Source organism: Ammodytes marinus, assembly GCF_949987685.1.
Source record: "Ammodytes marinus genome assembly, chromosome: 1".
NCBI lineage: Eukaryota > Metazoa > Chordata > Actinopteri > Uranoscopiformes > Ammodytidae > Ammodytes > Ammodytes marinus.
The window spans coordinates 22,170,245-22,191,062 of NC_137230.1; the positions used below are offsets into that span (position 1 = coordinate 22,170,245).

At 37.7% G+C, this 20,818-nt stretch overlaps 1 protein-coding gene across 1 annotated transcript in view; it reads left to right on the plus strand.

Annotated features, from left to right (window-relative positions):
* The window catches only part of LOC307255586 (glypican-6-like), a gene marked incomplete at both ends in the record, with an annotated part of 122,993 nt that overhangs the window by 5,327 nt on the left and 96,848 nt on the right, over positions 1–20,818 (plus strand). The gene's annotated exons all lie outside the window — the stretch shown is intronic.

The following is a 20,818-nucleotide window of genomic DNA, read 5'->3' on the forward strand; positions in this document are numbered from 1 at the left end:
TGTGTGTGTGTGTGTGTGTGTGTGTGTGTGTGTGTGTGTGTGTGTGTGTGTGTGTGTGTGTGTGTGTGTGTGTGTGTGTGTGTGTGTGTGTGTGTGTGTGTGTGTGTGTGTGTGTGTGTGTGTGTGTGTGTGTGTGTGTGTGTGTGTGTGTGTGTGTGTGTGTGTGTGTGTGTGTGTGTGTGTGTGTGTGTGTGTGTGTGTGTGTGTGTGTGTGTGTGTGTGTGTGTGTGTGTGTGTGTGTGTGTGTGTGTGTGTGTGTGTGTGTGTGTGTGTGTGTGCGCGCGCGCGCGCGTGAAAGAGTGTGAGAGAGTTTGTGCATGTGGGTGTAGCCGTTTAGCTGCACTTTCCCGGACTTACTTTAGCTTGGTATCTCTATCGTGGTAGAATATGAAAAAGGTGTTTTGTTTATCATTAGGCAAGAGTGTGGAGATTGTGGACATGGAACACTCACATTGATTGGATCATGCATCCTCCAGTAGTTATTTTTTGGAAAGAGCACGTCTGACAGTTGTCCTGACATGAGGAATATGTCAACCCTCTGCAGTTGTTCATGCGTGAGATGCATCTGGTCTCCAAGCTGTCTGGAGGCCCTCCAAAGAACCATGTTTGGTGTTTTCTGAATAGTGTGTGAAAAGCCTGGGCCTCAAGCTATAGTCCTTTTTTTTCTTCCAGTTTTCAATCAACTGTTGGCCTAAATCAGTAATGGAGGTTGGGATTAAGGAGCTCAGAGGAACTAAAAATGAGATTTTTAAAAGTTAAGTACGGTGTTGGATTTATGTGTTTGTAGATTAGAAGATAGGACAAAAAATAAGCAAGAAAATAAACACATTTACTCTAAGGGAGCATAAAGATATTGAGAGCATCCTTGACCAACCATGTGTTGAAATCATAACTAGAGTGGTAACTAGGTGAGGTGAGAGAAGCTCAGGACCAATGGAGGGAGTCAGGTGGAATGTTATCCATAGGAATATGAGGGATGTGTGACCTGACGTGTTGTGTGTACATTAACAAAGCAGTATTTCTACATGCTGCCTTTTGTACTCCATTCTACACAGAGAAAAACAGCATTCAGCTTTACTTGTCTTTTCAGTACATTAGAGAAATAAAAACTGTCACTGGAGGTAAGAGAAGGATAGGTCGCATGTGGAAATTGTTTCCCCAAGGATCAGTTGATGAGGCTGGTTCAGGGCTGTTGTTAGGTGGTGGGGGTCACTGTCTCATAACTGTTGGCATGTGGGAATACTGGTCGGTTATTAATGATTATAGGGCAGCCTTCCTACTAATGTCTATTTACAGGAACCCCATGAGATTGACCTAAAGCTATATAAAATATACTATTTACTACACACACACACACACCACACTAATCACTTCTTCTATTTTCACCCTCTAGCCCAAGCTGTGTGTGGTTTCCCTAACATTACTCATTATGTTCGCTTGAGAACCAAGGAGTTCTGTTGTGTTTATTGCTATGGTCTTTCTTTCTGCCCACAGAGTCTTTTTGCCTCTGGAGGTTAGTCTCTGAAAAAGAGTCCCAAGCTTGACACCAATGATAAGGCTTAGAAAAATGAGTGTGGTGCTTTGGGAAAACCCATGTCACATAGCGGTGTCAAGGATGCAAATACATTTCACACTGGGGACTTTTTATTTTTGTTTTTCAGACACGGACAAGTACACATGACTGAGGTGATTTGCTAAATAAGCCGCCCCCCGGAGACTTTGAAGTAAACAAGCATTAAGCCCAGATAAACATGGTGTGCCAAAATTGTCATGGAAACATCAGATGCTGTCAACAAATTCTGACAACAATGGTGGCAATGCGGATACGGTTTTGACAATTACACAGTTTCTACCCCTGAATGACTTTCGTGACATTGGGGAGCTTTTGGTTTGGATTGACAAACAAGATGAACTTTCATGTTATGTTGTGTCTTCAAAGAGTAGTTCAACATAAAATTAAAAAGACCAAAACAAACTGTTCGTTACAATCTTTCCATATTTTCTGAATTCCCTAGAATGGCTGTAGCTCTTAGCCACACAATCAGTCAATCCCAAAAAATTAAAGGCCTACTTCACCGGTTTGAATATGAAGGTGTATTGAATTCTGAGATCCTATGTAGTATAAATGTGCAAAAAAAATTAAAATCGGTTCATCCTAGCCTGAGAAAAGGCAGAAAGAGTGTTTTTTTTAACCCTATATTTCTCTTTCTCGTGACATCACAGAAAGTGAAATATAGGGTTAAAAAAAACTTACTTTGTAAATATTACTGTGATGTCTTTTACTGTGACATCACAGTAATATTTACAAAGTACGTTTTTTTTTAACCCTATATTTCTCTTTCTGTGATGTCACGAGAAAGAGAAATATAGGGTTAAAAAAAACACTCTTTCTGCCTTTTCTCAGGCTAGGATGAACCGATTTTTTTTTTTTGCACATTTATACTACATAGGATCTCAGAATTCAATACACCTTCATATTCAAACCGGTGAAGTAGGCCTTTAAGTAAGTTATTTCCCTAACCATAGTTTACCATATTTTGGTGGATTTGTTGCCTTTTTGAGTATTTAACATGTAATTAAATCAATTAAACTTCAGTTCTCCTGTTCATTGGTTGATGAAACAATCACCCAGTACAAAGGTGAGGCTCAGTGATTGCTTTTTAAATGTCTTTTGAGAACAATGGGGAGCTATTACATAGAGGAAAATATACTGTATTTCAGGCTCTGGCAATTAATATAACTCTCAATTGATTATAGTCTCATTTGCTAGTTTTCATTGCAACAAAACATTTTTTCTGAGAAAATCAAATAATTATTTTCCCTTAACGGAAAAAAAATATCTGACATTTTGTTATAGTAAGCGACCCAAAGGGAAAAAGCTCAGGCATATTCTCTACAATCTGGCCAGAGACACACCTACTGTACTTTAGAAAGTGAAATGAATTTATGGCTGAGTGGAGACTTCTATTTCATTCATCTTGACTGCTAGAGATGAAAGAAATGATCAGGTACTACCATCTCTCGTGGTCATCCTGGAATCATAGAACTGTAGTTACACTTCCATTGGAACTCTGAAAATATGGAAACAGGATAAAGCTGGTCTATGTGATTTATGTGTGTAAATGCGAAATATTAATGGGATAGTATTTTACACAATTCTTGAACTGCAAAATGGCCTAATCAGGCTTATTTTCACAGCTGGATTTGGATCCTAATAGGAATACAGTGTGCATGCAACCCTCTTCACGTTTACTAAATTAAAACATCTTTGTTTCGGAAGCTGCGTGGGCGCTTTTGTGCTAGATTTTGCACTGAAATGGTGGAGGTTCAGGGAAGGTTCACGAGATTTAGTGATACAATAAAAAAGGGTTCTCTCCTCTCACTAGGCTTCATGCGTAATGTCGTGTGTTGCTCCTATTTCTCAAGTCTAATAATTTCTTGTCGGCAGCATTGCAGTGGGCTAAACAAGAGAGTTCTAATGACATGAGTGCATCTCTCAAGTGTATGGATGATAATGGCTCGCCAAGTAACAAGACAAAATAAAACCACTGTGCCAACCTTGCAACATATGTTGAAAGTATAGATGGGTTGTTAATTGTGTTTTCAGAGAGCTGTCGTAGTTAGCAAGAACAAGACTTGCAAGGAAAGCATGTTGTTCCAGTTTTAAATTAGGAAATGTACGTATACCCATTACATGAGTTCATAACCCAGTTTAGTATGATCTCGTTTGCGGCTTTTGAGGTGGGGAGACTAATTGGAGATCTTTATTATTTTTATGCTAATGTAACAACGTAGAGGACTGATCTTAACCCGAGGTCACATTTATGGGCTATAATTATAACATTAAATAATAGGCTTTGCCGTTTGCAGTGGAGTACCTCAGGGCATAAAATGACACTCCTGTATGTGTCAGGGATCTGGCTTTTGTTCCTTTACCCTGTGTTGCCTCATTTCCTTTTTACTCCAGTTTAAGCACTTTGTCTCTCTTGCCTAGTGATCTGTGATAGCCATAGTTATACTGGTAATGCTGGAATGTATGCTGATTGCGTCCTAAAACAAAAAATGACAGAATGTACATTCATTCTGTGGCGATACAATTTGAGAAAGAGGCAAAGATGTTTTGAAATTGAGATATTAAAAACTATTAGAAATGCTTCTTTAGCATCTGCTAGCAAAAATCCATCTGTGTGTAAAATGTTTGCTCTACTTTGTTACCGTGGCTTTTTATATTATAGCTCCATATAACTGGTTGTATTCTGGATGTATATTGTGTTTTATGTGATAAAATTGGCTTGTAATGAAGCATGCTGGACGTACGACTTGCAAATTGCTACAGAACAGACATTAGAATTTGTCTGGAACTAAAGAAGTACAGCAGGCTGAGCCAACAGTTCATTTCAATCACCTACCCTTGTAGCTGATGAGAGCCAAGAGCAGTCCTGCAGGAACATATATCCAGGCTCACATCACTGACTTGAATGGGGCCACATAGAGCACCTCCAGGGAGCCTTGCCGTCATGACAAATGTGACAAGCTCATATAACCTTAATGTCCGGGACCAGTTTGAAGTCTTGCCGTTCTGAGAATGTAAATGAGGCTTGAGAAGGAATATCAACCATCCTACAGTGTCATTTATTCAAGGCCTGTTGGAAAAGCAGCGCAAGCATTTTGAAAAGGTTTATTGAGATTGATGGGTTGACAATCTAATGTCCAGTGTTTACGTCTTTTGGCCCCTTGAATTTTCCCATGTGTCGAATGAATGAAACATCTGCCAGTGTGATGCTTCTTGGCATATCCTCACGTTCTTTGGCTCTTGGAGGACGCTAGAATCTGACAAGGAGCCAGCCCTCATTTCTTGCTCCCAAAGCCCCGCTGTTTCCTCTCCCCAAGTGTAAGCTGCCGGTAAATGAGTGGGCTGGTCATCTCGCACCCTGGGGCTCTTCCCCGGGCTCTTCAGACCACCAGCTGCTGTGTTTAGGACTGAGCCATGCACCAGTAAGCATGATGAATCCATAGCACGAGTGCAAGGTTTCAACCTCTCCATATGTTGCCTCCTCTTCAATCCTAGCCTCAAATATTAAAGCAAGTGTGATGGACTGCACATAAAAAAATAAGATAAAACACAGTAGTGTTATAGTTTGTGTCAACACCTTCCTAGAATGTCATTGGTCAAGAACATACTGTATGTAAATCTGAAAGCAGTAAGGACTAGGGTTGCAAAAGTTGTGGGAATTTTCAAAGTTGGAAACTTTCCATGGGAATTAATGGGAATTTATGAGAATTAACAGGAATTTTGGGAAGTAACGGGAATAAACGTGAATTTACTAACTTTAAAAAAAAAGTTTATTGAGACCCCCAACTTGATATCATATATTGATTTTTTTCTATTTTAGACCAGGTTTACAGAGGCTTAAAGAGTAATTTTGGAAATTAAAATTGAGTAGGTAGGTGGGCGGTGCCAGGCTAGGCAAGTTGCACATTGCCAGTTTACTGGAGGGGGTACTGAGGCCACGCCCCCTACATGCACTGTGCATTCCTCCATCACATGGGGGGCATTTTGATTAAAGGTTCAGTAAGCGGAATGGTCAGTTTAGCTAACTTCCTGTCAGTGACTGCAGTTAGCAGTCCCCTCCCTCCCCACGTCACCACATTAATGCACTGTGGTCTTCAAGCAGCGAGTTATCTAGCATCATCTCAGATCCATAAGTGTGATAAAACATTATAAAAACCATCAAAACATACATTGGGAAGGGTTTTTTACCTGCTCATTGTAGGCGCACACACATTCACCCATCTGTCTCTCTGCACGTGCACCGGCAGTGAGACAGGTGCCGGTTTGTAGCGTTCTCTTCTCTGATTGGTTATCAGTAGTGTGATCCCCGAAAAGTTTATTTGCCGATTACATGCAGAGCAGGTGACTGAGAGATTGGCTTTATAAAACGTGCACACTATAAGTGATCACTGTATGAATAAAGAGTGATTTAACACTTATATTAACATAAATAAATCGTTTACTTCACATTTAATTTATTGAATGGGTGAGGTCAGAGAGATGAGTAATATTTTACTCAACATTCATATTTTTGTTGTTCAGTGAAATGATTGATTGTTCATAAAATAATAAAAACTTGGTAAAGTGCGAACTTACCAATAAATCTGTTCAAATGTAATGTTTTTTAACCCTTTCACGCATAGTGGTCACTACAGTGGACAGCTATTCAAATGCTGTTTTCTTGAATTTGCATGGGTGTAGATCGCCTAGTTGCATATCAGCCACTACAGTGGACTCTTGTGTGTCATCCAATGCATTGCCAACCAGTGGCCAACCATTGTAAGAGCAGCCACAATTAGTCAAAACCAAGATGGCCGACAGGGAGCAGAAAGGTTGAGTAGCTCAGGAATATCCTGTAAATAGTAAATACTTCAAAAATAGCAGACTCTGGCAGGTAAAAAAAATATGGCAACATCAATTAACATCTTAGGAGTCATATAGTTGTTAAAATTTCCAATTATTGATTTTACATTGGGAGGAAATTATGTTTAATCACCTGTCCACTAAATTGGACATCATGCATCACCGACTTTGATATATACTATGACTGCAGATGTGTTGTGCTTGAAAAAGCTTACTTTGCTGCAACTTTTTGGTTTTAAATCAATTGATGTATGTTATTAGAGTGCAACTTGAAGTATTTGAGTAAAAAAAAAAAAAAATCCAGATTATTCCATTATGTGTAAAACAGTTGGTGTCACTATGATGCCAATTTTCATATTAAAATAGCTTTGATGAAGTGATGTACAAGTCAGTAGGCTGTACTACTGAATTACACCTGAAAAAGAGAAATTGGAGAACCAAGGAAAAAGTTGTCTGTTATTTTTATAGAAAATTTTGATTGAAAAAATTATTCCACGCTTTTTCATTAGATTGAAGTATTGGAATATGTTAATATATGTGAACAGGCATTGAAAATATATATTATTTTATAGTTTTCAGATAATATATAATTTTTTTCACTGCTTTGTTAAATAAATAAGGTCAAAATTGAGAAGTCAAAACGCATGGAGTCCACCCGAGTGGACATGTGTAAAACTCTCTGAAAAATGTGTGTTTAAAAAAAATGAAGTTATATTTTTTCTTTTCATGCCTAAAGAAGTATAAAATCACTTGAGAAAAAAATCCAGACTAAGGATATCATAATTCATGCATGAAAGGGTTAATTGTATTTTTTTGCATGGATGTCTGCCTATGACAAAACCTAATGTTCATATATGAAGTCCATATGACTCACCCCAACTTCAATCCCAAAATATATTAAGTTAACTGTTATTACTGAGTTCTGAAGTATATAATACCTATCAGTCAAATTGGAAATATCAATTGTCTTCCTGCTAAATCTGCCTTTTTTTATCTTTTCTTTTTTTCTGTACATCTACTGTATATGAACTTTTTCAGCATATGGGTTGAAATAGGTTAAAGAAATAAACTCAAACCAGCCAGGGTCTTTGTAACTCCTCTTCCCATGGGTGTGATTTGAAATTTCATTCTCCATTCCCTTTTCGACATGCCGGGTCCGCCCCAGACTCAGATGAAAATTCGGTTTGGTAAATTGGTCACAGGCATTACCCATGATAGAGGCATGAAGCTATACAGAATATTGTAGGTTGCTTTAATAGACTGCATGCATGACAGGAGCTAGCAGTCATAAACTCTAATGAAGTGCTTGACTTGTACGATGGCTTAAGTTTGACATCTACCATGAGGGTCTCCAGCCTGGTAGCATGTTATTCCATTTCTACAGAAATGCTCACTAAATCATTCATACATATGGAAAGGAGTTAAAATAGGTGAAAGTGCAGATGTAGGTGTCAAAGGGGAGGAAAATGGTGGTCTATTATTAGCTCAACATGACCTGTTTATATGAGGGAATGAGTGGAGCAAGTCTTGTCATCATATTCAAAGAGTATAATTGATGGGGAACTTGATTTTGATATATCCACATAGTGGATTTGAACTGGGTTAAATAGCCAGTTTGTTTACAATCATAAAACATTCCTTTGTTTAATGATTACATCATTACCAACAGTGTCAATAGTGTAACTTTGGGTTTGACTTAAGGGTACATTTCTTATTCATGTCAAATTGGAGTTGCTGTAATTAATTAGCAGTTTTCTGACTTGCAAATATTATTCATGTCAACATCCAAGTAGTCATAATTACTGAGAAACAAGATTTTTTCTAATCTCTAATATATCCCACTTTTCACTGGGCCCTGAAAAAAACAAACAAACATTGATGCCTCCCATCAATCAACGCTGGTCGTTTAAGGAAATTAAACCTATATTTTTAATTGATAAAGTGTTAAAGCACAGTCATTTGTAACCATCACAGGACCAATTATACAACCTTGTTGCATTGCCCCATGACAAGAACGCTTGAATCTTTCTCGTCTCTCCACCTTCTGACGTGAATGCAGAAATTAAAACTCACATTTGTTCATTCATTCATCCATTTATTCATTAATTTTTATTCACGGCTCCCGGCCACAGCACATGGCATGGAGCACAACAATAAAATCAAATCATAACAAAACAAAACAATGGTGCACGGCAGGGGCAAAAACAAAAACACTACTTAAACAATGGTAGGACATATTTTAAGAAAGGCACTTGTTTTACCAATAACTTTTGGTGTGTCTGAACTCAAAAGCAAACCCATTTTAAACATAGATGGGCATTAACATTAACATTAATAGATGGGCATTAACATTAACATAACATTAATATTCTTACACACAAACAGGATATGGAATTCGTCACCAAAACAAATATCATTACACAGGTTACACATTCTCTGGCTTCTTTCAAGCCCTTTATATCTTCCAGTGACTTTCGATATTCTGTTGTTGTTGGTTCTAAAGTTACAGATAGCCTGCCTGGACTTTTGGTTTTCATACACGAGGTACTTTTCTAATCTATTTTCATGGAAATTGCCTACAGTCACTTAATATGTCACAAAATAAATTAATAAAATAAAATCTAATAATGGGGTACTCTTTTTTAATTGTTGATTGTAATAGTTTCTCATTTGGCCCAATTTGCACTACATAATCTGGCTGGTGCCACTTCGTCATTGTGCAGAATGGAATGCCTCCAGCACTCATCATCTTTGGTGATACTGCAGCAAAAGACATTTGGAGGACCAATAAAAAATATTTTTTCCTTTGTTTTTTTAACCAAACAAAATACCTGTATTGTGCATGCAAAATGTAGGCACATGGTAAAAATACCTCTTTCATTTAAGGCACACTTACTGTAACACACTGTGAATGTGATTCACTGTCAACACCTTCTTTATATCTACCTGCTTTTCTGTCAGTTTACATTAATGAAAGCTAGAGTTCATATAGCTATAAACAAAACGATTAGCACGTTGTTTAGTGTACTGCTGCCTAGTTACAAGCGCACAGACTGACACAAATGGCTGAGTTGACATCAGATAGGCAAAAGCGACTTTAAGCTATGATTTGAAGAAATGTTGGATTCTATTCACGGCGTTAGGTCTCACCTTGCTGCTTCTTGCCACACTGCTTACCATATATTAAGATATCCATTACTGTCACTCAATTTTCCAACTATGGGAAGTTATTTTAAAGTTGGGAGAATTTCTAGGCAGCCTATAACTTTGGTAACATGTGGATGGAGAAATTGTGGGAATTATCTGTGTCATCTTGTTTGGACATATTCAATTTGGGTCTCAAGCCCCAGTGGAAATAGTTGAAAGTGGGTGATTTGGGTGATGGAGACGAGATCCAGATGGCAGAGCAGCAGTAAGATCAATCGAGCTTGATGCATTTTTCCCATTTAAACATGCAGACAGATGTGATTTAACACAGTTATTGGGTTTACTTCCTGTTTGTAGATGCCTGTTGACAAGTTATAACACATTAAAAACCATGTGCAAACTTGCTTGTATAATGTTTGTTTTTCGTATTCACATGTTATTTCACAACAACTGAATATTGTTAATAATCTGCACAGGCATAGCCTTTAGAAGGCATGGTGTTTGGTGACTTTAAGTACTAAACACAAAAACTAAACATGAATGTGTGTCTATCGACTAATCAATTAATCAGTTTTAACTCTAAAAGATGCACCTACTTTAAAGCTGGGGTGGAGGATTTGGGGAGAAAATGGCAGTTGGGATAGAGATTCGAATCCAAATACCTCAACCGCTCCACTTGTTCTCTTTGGTCCCTCCCCTATAGTCCCTCCCTGACACGCTCTACACCAACAAAGTCATGCCAAAGTGAATGGACAGTCCCAACAGCGAATAAGAACTCGGAGCCTCACTCTGATTGGTCAAAGTGTACAGCTCATGTTAACTTTGACCAATCAGAAATCACATACCCCAGCTTTAACTGTTTTCCATTTTCAAAACTTTCTTATACCAGTTGGTTACTTTTTTTAATATACATTTTTTATATAAGTATATATTTTATCACAAATGGTCTGTCTGCTACACATGCTTTTCAAAAGAAACAACACAAACATTCTGGGTGTAGTACTTCATACATACTTTATTTTCTGCAAGTGCCATGCTATGATCAACCAAATGACTTGAATTACCTCCAGTCATTTCTAAAGAAGCCCAGTTATAGGTATGAAGTCATTTTTAATATAATGAGTTTTTTCTTTGTACTTGAATGGATGGTAAAAGTTGATGTGATGCAGTTCATCATAGAAAGTAAAACGTTCCCAGTTCTGACAGTGGGTTCTGGGTAGCCTACTTTTGCATTGCAATTTATATTTGACTTGATGTGTTAAAAAGGAAGGTGATGTCCCAATACATCCGAAATGCCTTTGATTGCAGGAATCCTTATTATATTGATTTTAAAACTTAACCTTTTAATCAGAACAAATCATCTGGAGTATCAATCTGACAGTACTGCTGGTTTTATCTTAATATGCTCCGAGCTATTTTTTTTTCAGTTTCATATAAAATTACAGAGTATTAAAAAAAAGCTTCCATCATTCAACAACCTTTAATTCTATTAGCGCGTATGATTGAGCTCCCTTTAGCCCTCTAATCTAGGTCATGTCAGACGAATAAAGGGCCCTTTTAAATGTGTCGCAGCCCAAATAAAGAACGACAGTCATGGCCCAGATGTGCGAGGAGCCTAAGCGCTACCTGAGTCAATAGATCTCAAAGATAGAGGTGTCAACCTTCTACAGGGAGCGGAGGCACAGCCAGTCTTTTAGATTTTACTGTCCAGTGGGCTGAACTTGGCTGAACCATTTAGTCCGAAGAAAGTAGAGTGAGAAAATGAAAAGACAAAGACCAACCATGTCAGGGACTGTCATTTAGAGTAATTCTCCCTTTGGCCCTCCTCTCATGTTAAGATTATTTTTCTGAACAGACTTTTGTTGTCATAGAATTTGTGGTAATGCTTGTTGTATTCTTGCCATTTTTCTGGGGCTTAAATGGCTGAGATGTTCTTAATGACACAATACCAACACAATCTACAAAACCCCAAATAGTGAATGTATGATGTCTTGTCAAGACAATATCACAAATGGTAAGAATACAAATAAGATTTTATTAAGTTTCACTTTTTCATTTGGTAGGCGATTGTAAGAAAATAACAGTGATGGAAGGCATGGAAGTTTACTTACAATGTGTTATGGAGAATGAATGAAACTAAAATAAATTAATGTCTGTCTTTGATGATCCATTGAATTAAATACCTAATAAATCAAGGTATGTCATCATATTGATCATCCAGCACATAATTTTTGGTTTGACCTGGTGTGTTTGTACTGGACAGCAGTATACCACCTAGGCATGTAAATCTGTGTATTAGAGCAAGTGATGGGTTTTGAAAAATGGGTTTGAAAAAAATTGAATTATGGATATCATAAAAAAAAAGCTTGAATCGAAATGTCAAGAGTATGGACCTTCTTCTACTGGCCTGTGCCCTCATTTGAAGTCAATGATTCTCTGCACATATTGGTGCTCGGTGGCAGTCAGACTATAAGAGCAGAGAAGAGGCAATATTCCAGAGGCAGTTCTGAATGAGGCTCGGGCCGGACTCTAGTGGTCGATCAATGATAATAAATGTGATTCATACAAGATGGTGCTTCCCTGTTATTGAGCTTGGCTCTGCTGTGGTCTGAAAAGCCCGCAGTAAAACAGTTGAGTCTGAGATGTCGTGGAACCAGATAAAAACAAACCCTAACCCTGATTTCAATCCAAATGTGGGTTACATGCATAATGCTTACTGTACACACTACACCTAGGTCTTTTAGGCTCCTCTTTGTAAACTGTTTTCAGGGAAAGAAAACTAATTACCTAATAAGAGTACAATGGATGCCGCTACCCCCTGCAGAAATTAATTACATTTACTGCATCACAACACCTTTTTATGAATTTTCGAAGTGGTGTAGAATACATTCTCCTCTCCTGACTTTATCATCTGTTGGCTTTTTTTTCTTCTTTTTTTGGCATGAAGCTCTGGCGCGAATGTCCTCACTTTATACATGCTGGCAAGAGTGGTCAAGGGATGTACCAGATGGCATTTCCCATATGCAGCTTGCCCTTTGGCCAGGTAGACTAATGAACCCTTTTGGGAGTTAATCACACTGTCTGGCATCAGATCCTCCATGGGCATTGAACCTTCTCGTTTCCCACAGCTGCCCTGAAATATTCTTCTGCTCGCACATTTCCCTGCAACATATGTTTATAGTTATGGAGATGAAATTTAAAAAATAAAAGAAAACTACTGTAGCTATGTATCTTTTAGTTGATAGACCCTTTTGGGCTGGGATGTTACCGTAAGTATTTTTTTAAATGGTCTGCTCTTAATTCTTTATATAACTCAATGGGTGTATAGACCTATTGAAGAATTTTCTAAAGAAATGTATTTGATGCATACCCATGCTCAGTAAAACTGAACTTCTTCAGGGCCATAGTTTCAGAAAATCAGACAATCAGCCTGTGAACTGTCAATTAATTTAAAACATTTTTTTTTGTAACTTCTGCAGTGTAGTCCACATCTGTCTCTTTTTCATTCAAAACCCTGTGGCGCTTATTTAGCAAAAATACAAACCATACAGTATATATTGATATTTGTTCAATAAAATATACATTTTCTTCTGTGCTTTCGAAGAAGAATTGTCCAGCAGCAGTGTGACAAGATGGGTAAATGCCCTATATTTGATTATTGTATTAAATTGATCTAGTGGAAGCCTTAGGACATCCTTACTATTAGCTTTGATGTCTTATCTTCATCTTTTCCTTTGAAGCTTTATGGGGAATTGGCAAAGTGGCCGAGACCAATGGGAGTCTATGTGACAATTGAGGTCTTATCCCTTGAAGCTCAACAATAGAATATACAGACCCACCAGCAGGTTAGCAGGTGACAAAGCTGAAAATGTATTGAGCTAACACAAGTTAGACTTTCCCATGTCCATTTGTTCAACTGTCCATTAGCCAATTTAGGTGCAGATTTAAAATTGGGTTTGCTTTGATTTCAATATTCATATTTCTCCCCTTCCTCCTTGTTTTCTGTTCCTTTTTATTTTTCTTCGTAAAAGTACCTTAAAAGCCCAGCATTATGGCCCAAGCCGAACATGCTCAGTATGCCATCCAGTTTTCACAACTCCTGCTTTGAAAACCTGCCAAAGTACTTCTCTGAACTTGAAATTATCCATGAATGAACCTTTTATTTATACTAGCATCATCTAATATTTCTTCATAAAAATAAAGATATCATGAACTGCTTATCACCTGGTATTGGGATTAGCGAAATTAGTTAAATTATATAATGTACCTAACTAACCATCAGATCAAATCTTTTGTGTTATGTGTCCAAAAAACCCAACAGTATTATCAAAGGGGATTCTAATGTGGCTGGCTAGTTTGTAGTTTCTTGTCTTGGATTAAATTAAAGGTTGTTGGTATGAGGCTGTGAAAGTTCAATCTTTGTCATGGTTGTGCATTCAGAATCAAAAGAGCAAAAAAAGTATATACTATTCTAAGTACTGGCGGAGAACCAGCAGTAGCAGCAGCCCGCCTCGTTAGTTCATCTGAGACCCTTTTTAAACTCTGTCATAAGGGCATCTGCTTCAAATGTTGAACTTTAACATCACACGGCTGCTTAACAAACTGCAGGTTCCAGTGCCAATTTTAATGAACAGCTATTAGAAAGGAAGCATAATAAATGTACCATCCTTTGTGCCTGCCCGTTAGACATGATGATAGCAGCATATGCCGGCGTATGAAACCTCAAACAAGCGGGGTACATACTTCTTTAACATCAAGGGATGTGAAGCCAAAGGGAACTGCAGCCAAACACAAAGCAACTGTGGGATAAAGCATACCATATGATGTTAGTTCTACTTTAATCTCTGCATGATCGTTCCTCTAGGTCCATCCACTTCCTCCTAATGACCTATATATTCCTGACTTTGTTATTTAGAAAATTGGAATGTCTGCTTGGTTAAACACATGTGTATCAAACATAATAATCATAGTAACATATTTGTTATGCCTTTGAAAACTCTGAGCTCTGTGTAAAGGGGCTGTGCCAGTGTGGCTGATTGCATGTGTCAACAAAAAGGCATTGTCTGACCATCTTTTCTCCATCTTTTATTCATCAGAATTGAGACAGCCTATATCTGAGCTCTCTGTAGTCAGCAATTTCACCTAATTACAAGGCTACGCTTCAATCATGTTTTAAAGCTCATGAAGACAGTCATCCAGGAGCCGGAAACACATCTGTGCATAGGAGAAACTGAACAAAACGATGAATGTGTGTTGCATTTGTAAGCCCAACTATATTTATCATGCCTCACTTCATTTTCATTAGGAAACCTTGGAGCTACAACACCATGACATTTCCACTGTAAAATCCCCAAAGAAAATTAACGTTTGTCCTTAATTATCTTGCCTGCTGTAATTACGTACATTAAAATCTCTGATCGGCTCGCTCTGAAAGGGAGAGAAGTTAAGCAGCACAGCCTTCTGACATCTGTGGTTGAGACAGCTGCAACAACAGAGTGGTGCATTAGCATGCTGGACTGGGTTAAACATGATTGAAGGCTTTTATCCATACTTTTTTTTCCCCATGATTGCATCGCAATTTGCACAGAAGTCATAGATAAACCTGTGAAATAAATAAAACACTCATACATAATGTGTGAGTGTGTGTGTGTGTTATGTGTGCGTGTGTGTGCTGGTCTGTTTTCGCATGTGCTAATTCATGAATTTGTGATCAGGTTAGGAGTGTAATGAATCATGAATGTGGATGGATGTGCCAAATCTAGTGCTTACGATTCAGCTGTGTTTTACATCTAAATGGGGCCAGGCTCCTTTCTCTACACGAGGAGGTTGAGGTGAAACGTGTATATTCTTCTTTAGTATATTAGCACGTCTTCTGTCAGTGTTGTCACCTCAGGCGTTATATACAGTATCTGTATCTCAGCTGGCGCTCAGTGAAAACAAACTTTACACTCTCCCGTTCCATCTATTCGCCTGTTATTGTGTCAAACCTAGAGGCTGACAGACAGACACATTAAACTGATGGGTACCGTATAACTCAAAAATGTAAATCCACTTTGGGGTTTTTTAAGTCTCTGCAGCAGTTAATAACATTTGGTTGCAGTTATGATTTGGCAGGCCATTTTCTTTAACAGATGCAATTGACGTGCTCTGGGACTGTTCCCATCTTCCCACATGCCCCCCTACACCTGCAGCCATCGCCAATGTTAGAGACAGAAACTGTGTTCAGTTTATTTTCCCCCCTTGGTGTTTTGTCTTAATCCATCACGTATAATATTTATCTCAGCATACAGTGACAGCAACACTCTATTATTTGACACAGCAGAGTTAAAACGGATGGTTTGGCATCAACTGATTTTGTAGCAAGTTTCTTTTCTCAGCAAATGAGATTCCAAGTTATTAATGAATGATGTTTTTATTTCCGTGTCATGCCACATTTCATCCCACACAGGATTATAAAACACCGATTTAACTACACAAAGCGTGTCGTACATACACAATCAAAATACACAATACAATTTATCCAGCACCGAATAAACACACTAAATATAAAGAGACATATTCCTCTTAGCCCACGCCTTTTCAATAAAGTCAGCCATCAAAAAAGTTTCATATTGGAACAGCCAAGCTAACATATCTGGATCACACATATAATTAACTTCTTTTACATCGACTTTCTTGAATAAACTTAATCGCAAATCATGATAATTTCAATTTCATCAAGCTCACAAAAATTACTGATTCAATATGTAGAGGGAGAATTCCTGACCTAATTTGACATATATATCTTTCAAAAGAGACATAATGGAAATAAGCATTTCAGTGTAAATCCTTCACATATCTTTTTTTGTTTTGCAACAATTGGCCAATCTGTTGTATACAATAGCTGTACAATGAAACTGCAGTACAGTATATACAATCAAATTGCATCATGCTGCTTTGGGGAAAAGTGTGAATTGTTGAACTGTTAAGCTGTTAAATGGGCACATTGATTCCTTTTATCTCATATTTGATTTAAACAAATCGGTAACACTTTATAATAACTATCCGTTGTAACTCGTTAATAGATCATTAGTAAACTCTTAATTAATGATTATTAATGATTTGTTAAGTGTTTGTTAGCAGTTTGTTAAGGATTTATATCAATGGTAGATAGTTAATAGCTTAATAATTGAATCAGTTCATCTGGGAGGTAATCCGAGATACCGACGAGGCTGAAATAGGCTATAGACTATACACAGTGCATGGGCAACTGAGGGCAGCCCCATTTTCAAATATTTTTAAATACACTCAATACACACTGTGCATGCCATGGACTTGAACGTGACGTGATCAGTTAATCTCGGATTACCTCCCAGATGAACTGATTCAATTATTAAGCTATTAACTATCTACCATTGTTATAAATCCTTAACAAACTGCTAACAAACACTTATCAAATCATTAATAATCATTAATTAAGAGTTTACTAATGATCTATTAACGAGTTACAACGGATAGTTATTATAAAGTGTTACCAACAAATCTATTGTTTTTAAAGATCCCGATTCCCATCGGCTTTTAACCCATCCTGAACGCAGTCACATTCAATTTGTTTAGTTCCCCTTTGCTAATGTATTTTTTATAGCAACAGCACATGTGGTTTCTACCCGAACATACACCCCTGTCTTTCTATTGTGTCCACTGTCTCAATGTCTCAATTTTTTGTTGGCAATTTTTTCCTTTCAGCTCTCATTTTTGCACTTAAAGACACTTTTTTTTCTTAAACTTTTTTTGTGATCACCAGTGGTTCTTCACCTATACTTTACAAGTTAGGAGGTCAATTGGTTGCATCAACAGAAACTTACATTGGAATGAACTTCTTTCAGAGTTGCAGGACTTCCTAATGCAGCAAGACAATTTAAATGTATTATGTTATCTATCATAATGACAAAAAACCTCTTACTTTGTTCTATTGTTGCGAACACAGCTGTTTTAGAGCCCGGGAACAGGCTGAAATTAATCTTTGACATTCACCAACCAACTGATGACAGTTGAAACTGACCCCAAGTCAGCCTTTATACTACCTTGACTCCCTAATGTGAAACCTCTTCCACCCCAAAGCAAAATGTGATGGGCCACATTGTGCTTCACTTTTAATTTCATTTTAATTTTTCATTTAACTTTTATTTATCCTCGAGAGACCAATTGAGGGGTGACCCTCATTTTCAATGACGTCGAGTCAAAACAAATTCAAAACAACAATACAAACAAAATATTCAATGCAAAAACATCAAATACACAACAAGTGAAGAGAAGAAAAAACAAAACGATTGAAACATTTACAGAGTGGGGAAGAGTGGCAGCAATTAAAAGGCATAAAGTACAATATAGTCTAATTAAAACAGTTACAAGTAGAGTTTGGCAGATCCAAGATAGTCTGTTTAAATTGGCCAAAGGATGAGAGCTCATATGTAAAAGAATAAATAAAAAAATAAAAAAAAATATATTTTTTAATTTGCCTGAAAAGACAAAAACAGTTATTCATGTGAAGAAAAAAAGGAAATTAAATGATGAAATAATAATTGCATTATATAATTCTACTGTGCTACACCCACCAACAGCTCTGTATTCCTTTTTTCTGCAGGTGTTTGTTTGACACAAGATTAAGATCAACAGTGTTGCACCTTTACATGGTGGGAATAATGACAGTCGAGGAATGTTGTTGCATTGCTTAAATATTTCAACATTGTCGTTTGGCGAAGAAACAAAAGAGCCTGAGAGAATCACCAAATAGAAATTGACTGTTGCATTTCAGCTTATTTTTTGTATTTTTTTTTCAGAAAGTTTTGGTCTCTGCGGCCAGGAGGCTTGTGCATTACTCTGGAGACAATGAGTTTGTGTTGAACTGTTGATGGTGCAACTCATTATCGTACAGCTTGGTGCCTCTCAAAGGACTGATTAAGGATTAAGCACATTTGAGAGTGCCAGCACGTACATGCTGCGTGCTCCTTGTTTCATCATCCATGGACAGCTCCTTCATCTATAGCTTACTGTATATGCATGCAGAGCACCAGCTTGCCTGCCAGTGCCTGCATTGTATAGTAGGAGCCATCAAACAAGTCCCTCAGACTGGGTTTGTTCTGCAACAGCCAGTTCAGCTTGGTCTTTTTCACTTTAATAGGTAGAACTGGCTGGGGAAAAAAGCCTCTTGAAAGTCAAGAAAATGTTATGCAACTGCTGGCCGGATGGTTTTATTTAATAATTTTTTTTTTCCTCTGATAATGATGTATTGTAATACAGCAGCAGGGGAGAGATAGTAAAGCAATATCCTTAAAATGTTGCACATATAACATGGCAAATGTCGAATCAAATGGAGGTATTTGTTGTGCAAAGACTGCCTTGTTGAATAAAAAGGGTTACGTAGATATTGCTGCCAGGGACGTAGGTATTGGTATCGCTAGGACTTTATAAATGCAGAGATGTTACTGATAGCGATAACAAGTGTTACTTTGTCCTGATGAGGGGTTTGGACAGTTGAATCTTTTGTTTGGCTAATCCCATCAGCATCAGAGCCAGGAGGCTGAACTGAGGAAATAGGTGAAGCTGCCGCTTTGCTTAACCAGTGAAACGTGCCGCACTGCTTGCTTTAGATTTATATTGTTTCATTTGTACATCTTTCACAAGGTGGCTGGGGTTAGCCTCTTTCACACACCCACTTTCTACATGACATGTATCGCACTAAGCTGCATTTTCGTATACTTTAGTAAAGTGTGCCCGCACATGTTGTCCCGTCAGCCACGACTTGAATGTGCAGAATGTAAACACACAGTGAAGCAATGTCAAACCTAATCCCCTGCAGCTTCGCATCATTAGGCCACGGTCAGGAATCTGAAAATGCCAGCTGTGTTAGAATGAATTAACTCATACAACTTTAACACCGTTTGTCTATGGGCTTATCAGTATTTGAGATACTGACCAGTCAAGAACAAGTTACAATTTAGTTCTTATTCTCAAGTCCCAGCCCTACAGGGCACACAGACAGATGAAAGTACCAGTATGATCAATATTTTCAAAGCAACCAAGCTTCATCTTTGTTTTGTTTCTTTGTTGTTTATGAATTTCAAGCAGTAACTAAAAGAGCCCTCAGGTCCTTGTTGAATTTAAATGTTGTTTTTGAATTCACAGAGTCCTTGTTTCATTTAAGCAAAGTGGATTATATAATTTTTATACTTATTATACTTTACTTAAAAGAGATGCAAGATGAGCCGTGTTTGTGCCGATAGCACTGACGTAGAGCTGAATATTTCATTGTAATTGAATCTTTTCCCCTCATTCCTTTCATGTAATTCATGTCCTTTTACTCACTTGCCCTCTTTACACAAAGACAATGAATCCACCACAGAGTGTAACCCCACGGTTTTTAAGGAGACGGTTGTCAGATGTGTCATGTCATTTATTGGTTGTTGTCTTTCCAAAGCAGGGTTGTTTCAAAATAAGTTAAATCCTGCATTTTTAAATTTCTAAATAGTGTCTACCATACTCTGGTGAACTTTAATTTGTATTCAATAATACCCTTCTCAGTCCAATCCTTCTGTGTCTGATTCATACTTTTTAATTAGTTTTTCGCTCAGGTTTACATGCTGATATTTTGAGGACCATATATTTTTTATTTCTTATTTGTGTCAAATACATTGTATTCTTAAAATCATATGCAAGCACTCAGATTTTAGAGACAGCTCAAAGACATTTATTGAAAACGTGTTAACAGCTCCGGATGAATCCTGTCTTCTGAACACAGAGACACTTATTCAACAGAAACAATACCATGAGGGTTCACCACTGCATGTACAAAGTCACAGTCAAGAGTACACATGTGTATAAGGCATCACATCAAAGATAACACAATTAGCATTTTAAAAGATATTTCACAGCTCATGCCCAGCAGTCCTTTGCACACAGTTTTGCTTCGGTGTCCAGCAGCTTCACTGATTTGGTTCACTGTGTCCGCCCCTCGTGTGCATTGGTATCAGCTGCAGCCGACTGTTGTTTTTAGTGAAAACGCTCTCAACACACCGTGTATACCACCCGCGCATCACCAAATAAAACAGGCAGTTTGGTGAATGTAATGTGCGGAGACCAAAAAATGGAAAATTGGTTCATTAGGGCGGCTAATACACATGACTCCAAATGGTTTCTAATGTTGCTTGTTTTCCAGTGGATGTTTAAATTAGGAATCGTTTGCTAGGTGATAACTTTCAACAGTTTTTTTGTGCTGGC